The sequence below is a fragment of the Delphinus delphis genome, chromosome X, assembly GCF_949987515.2.
Source record: "Delphinus delphis chromosome X, mDelDel1.2, whole genome shotgun sequence".
In the NCBI taxonomy this organism is placed as follows: domain Eukaryota; kingdom Metazoa; phylum Chordata; class Mammalia; order Artiodactyla; family Delphinidae; genus Delphinus; species Delphinus delphis.
The window spans coordinates 13,318,492-13,323,101 of record NC_082704.1 but is presented as its reverse complement, the minus strand read 5'-3'; positions in this window follow the sequence as shown (position 1 = coordinate 13,323,101).

Genomic DNA, 4,610 nt, shown 5'->3' with positions numbered 1-4,610 from the left:
AGCTCCACTGCTTTTTCTTTCTGGAAGTTACCTTGAATGCCATATTCTAGGAAACTTCAGCAATATCCAGCACCATCCTACAGCACAGCAAGCTTTTCTTTGTTTCTCACTGATGGTTGTAATAGGATTATGTTTTGATGTAATTAACTTTGTTGTGAAGATGGTGGGAATTTATTTTTCTAGTACCTTCTCAAGGTGCTGAATCTTCTTTTAAATCTGAAAATAAACAGGTATTTCACTAACCAAAAGATGCTTAAAACACCTCTGTTGTATAAGACATTGCGAGGGATACAAAAAGGAGCTTACAATCTACCTGGGATTATAAAATGAAACCCCATGGAAAGTTTCAGGATACAAAATCAACACACATAAAGCACTTGCATTTCTATACACTAACAGTGAACAAACTGAAATTGAAATTAAGAAAACAATTCCATCTATAAGAGCATCAAAAAGAATAAAATACTTAGAAATAAACCTAACAAAGAAGGTGAAAGATTTGTACACTGAAAACTACAAAACATCGCTGAAAGAAATTTGAGAAGACACAAATAAATGGAAAGGCATCCCATGTTCATGGATTGGAAGATTTAGTATTGTTAAGATGCCCATACTAACCAAAGCAATCTACAATGTAATCCCTATCAAAATCCCAATGTCATTTTTTACATAAATAGAAAAATTGATCTTAAAATTCTTGTAGAATCTCAAGGGATACTGAATAGACAAAAAAAATTTGAAAAAGAATAAAATTGGAAGACTAACATTCCTGATTTCAAAGCATATTAAAAAGCTATAGTAATTAAAACAGTGTGTTACTGGCATAAAGGCACACAAATAGACCAATGGAATAGAATAGAGATCCTAGAAATAAACCCTCACATATATGGTCAAATGCTCTTCTATATGGGTGTCAAGACTACTCAATGGAGGGACCTCCCTGGCAGTCCAGTGGTTAAGACTTCGCCTTCCAATGCAGGGAGTGTGGGTTCGATCCCTGGTCAGGGAGCTAAGATCCCACATGTCTCACAGCCAAAAACCCAAAACATAAAACAGAAGCAATATTATAACAAATTCAATAGACTTAAAAAAATGGTCCACATCAAAAAAAATCTTTAAAAAGAAAAAGAAAAAGACTACTCAATGGAGAAAAGAGTGTCTTCAAAAAAATGGGACTTACCTGGTGGTCCAGTGGTTAAGACTCCACGCTTCCACTGCAGGGGGCGCAGGTTTGACCCCCTGGTCAGGGAACTAAGATCCCGCATGCCACACAGCATGGCCAAAAAATTAAAAAAAATTTAAAAATGGTGTTGGGAAAACTGCTTATCCACATAAAAAGAATGAAGGGACTTCCCTGGTGCTCCAGTGGCTAAGACTCTGTGCTCCCAATGCAGAGGACCCAGGTTTGATACCTGGTCAGGGAACTAGATCCCACATGCTGCAACTAAGAGTTCACATGCCGCAACTAAAGATCCCACATACCGCAACGAAGATCCCACATGCAGAAATTAAGACCTGGCACAGCCAAATAAGTAAATAAATATTAAGAAAAAAAAGAATGAAGTTGGAGTCTTATCTTACACCATAAACAAAAATTAACTCAGAGTGGATTAAAGACCTAAATGTAAGACCTAAACTATAAAACTCCTGGAAGAAAACATAGGGGAGAAGCTTCATGATACTGGACTTGGCAATAATTTCTTGGATATGACACTAAAAGCACAGACAACAAAAGCAAAAATAAACAAACGCTGTAATGCAGAAAAGGCTTTTGCAGGGGAATGAGTTCAGAAGTTCAGTTTAAACACATGGAATGGATTGAGTTTTAAATGTCTCTTAGACATGCCAGTGGAGATAACATGTATGTATTTGAATTTAAGTCTGGAGTTCAGGAGTAAGTTGTAGTCTAGAGGTATAAACTTAGGAATTGTTGAAATACACATCATATTTAAAGCTCTAAGACTATGTGGGATCATCTAGGGAGAGAGTATATTCAAGGGAAGAAGGCCCAGGATCCAGATTTGGGGCCCTACAATATTTAGTGGTGGGAATGAAAAGAAACAACTAGAAAAGGAGAATGAAAAGAGTATTGGCAAACAGGGAAGAAATCAGGGAAATGTGGTTTCTGGAAACCCAAGAAGATTTCCAGGGAGGAGTGAGTGAAAAACTATATCAAATACTGCTGAGAAGTTAAAAGCAACATGGAGCAGACACTGGGGACTTGACATGACAGTTTCAGTGGAGTGGAAGTTGCAGAAGCCAGACTCCTCTGGATTAGAATATGAACAAGAGGTGACAACATGCAGACCCATCCTCTTGTTGAGCCCATCCTCTCCTACTGCTTCAGGAACCTGCTCCATCTTCCTAACACTTGCAGTAACTCCAAATTGTTGCACCTTATTAGATTCTTTCTCTTCCACTTGCAAACATGTTCATATCTCTCTGTTCCTCAAAGACATAATTACCATTTTCCTTCCTATTTCATTAACAGCAAGGCCATACTCTACCTTCTCTTAGATGAGGAAAGACTACTGGGTTCTTTAGGACTTTTCATTTTGTTTTCAAGTCCTGCAGCAAAGTCATCAGCTTCATCAGTCATCATTCACTGAAAAAAATCAATCAACATATTCCATTAATACAACCATCACAAAATTCCACCATCACAAAATTCAAAGTCTTCAAATATGTATACAACCATGCGTTTGCACCATTAATATGATTTTAATCATGGGGCAAAAATTTGCCATCCCCCAAGAAACACTCTGTTCTCAAAAATGCAACTTAATTTTAATCCAGTTTAAGTAAAATAAGGAAGTTAAAATGCAAGGTGTTGACCAAAGCCAAACATGGTACAACCATGATTAATCAGAATGTTTGCGGAAACAGCAGCTCTCATCAACCAAAAGGGAACAAATGCATAATTACCCATTGAAGAAGTACAACTCATTCTGCATCAACCCTTTTTAGAGAAAGTCATTCTTTTGTGTGTGTGTCCTTTTATACTTTAAACTCATCATTAACAAATACTGATTACCACTTTACCCAGTGCTACACATAGATGGTGAAGGGTCGGGTGGTTTGAAAATGTAAGTCCCCTCACCCCCAAACACAAGGAGATTCAAATATGCCCACCTAGGTGCTGGATCGGTGGGGGGGACTTTTCAATGTTGGGGGATAAGGATCAGAAGTATAGAAGGCCATCCTTAAGCTGTTAGCATCCAAGGATAACAAAGACTACGTCCCCCCCCCATTATTTGAATAGAGTCATGATAAAGAATGTTTGCATTTCCCATAATAGAAGAGTCCAAAGAGGGTGAAAACATTTCATTGAGCACTTACTACCTGCCAGGTACAATTCTAAATGTTTTACATCTATTAACTCACTTAATCCTCTGCAGAACCCTATGAGTTAGGCGTGATTACCATCTTCATTGTTATAAATGAGGAAACCAAGGCACAGAAAGATTAAGGAAAAATCTAATTAACTAAGGATTGGGGTAGATGGAATACAATTATAGCTAGTTTTTGTTAGACAAGCATTATTGCATGTTCTGTACCTTAATACCAATGGTCTCTTCCATGAGTACAGATATAATGTGCCTCTCCCATCCCTGCCAGGACTGAGATAGAGCTCCAAAGAAGAGCCACCCTTCAGGGCTTAGAAAGAACACTCAAGGGAAAGTACCACTCCCAGGACAGTTAGAGCACCCAAAGAAATGCCCCCACCAGGGCTGAGATAACAGCTCCCAAGGAACGCTCTGCTACTGCATAGCTGAGATAGGGTCCCCAAGGAAACTTCCTCCTCCAGTACTGACATAAACACCCAAGAAAGAGTGTCATAACTTGGCTGAAATAGAGTACCCAATGAAAAGTCCTCTCCAGGGCTTAGAGGGAACGTAAGGGGAAAATACTCCCCTCCAAAAGGGTTGAAATCCAGTTCTTGTTGGAGAGACCCAGCTGTGACTCAATGTGTGGCAAAGAATTTTTGTGGTGCCACAAACCCACCCTCTGGGATTAGAGATGAAGCACCCAAGGAAGAATCCCTTTGGCTGGGGCTGAGATCAAACACCCAAGGGCAAGCCCCTCCTTTAACACTACTGAGATAGAAGGCCCTAGGAAGAGCTCCTCCCTGCCATGGGGCTGAGACAGGGCACTCAAGCACCTCCCACCCATGGCAAGGATAGAGCATCCAAGGAAGAGCCCCCGCCCCAGGGCTAATATAAAGCACCCAAAGTAGAGTTCCTCCCCAAATCTAAGAAACTGCCCCAAACCCAGGGCTGAGATGGAGCAATCAAGGAAGAGACTCCCCACTACATGGCTGATAAGCAAGCAAGGAAAACCCTTTCCCCCAGCATAGCTGAGATGGGGAGCACCCGCAGGAAAGTCCTCCCCCAGCACTGAGATAATCACCCAAGGAAGAGGTCCTCCTCAATGGACTGAAAGAGAGCGCTCAAGGAAAGCCCCCTCATCAACATGGCTGAGAGACAGTGCCCGAGGGAAAGTTCTCCCACAGTGAGAGAGATAGTCACCCAAGGAAGAGTCCCCCCACCCCATGGCTGATCTATAGTACCGAAGGAACAGTTCCCCCTCCCAGGGTTGAGATAGATCGC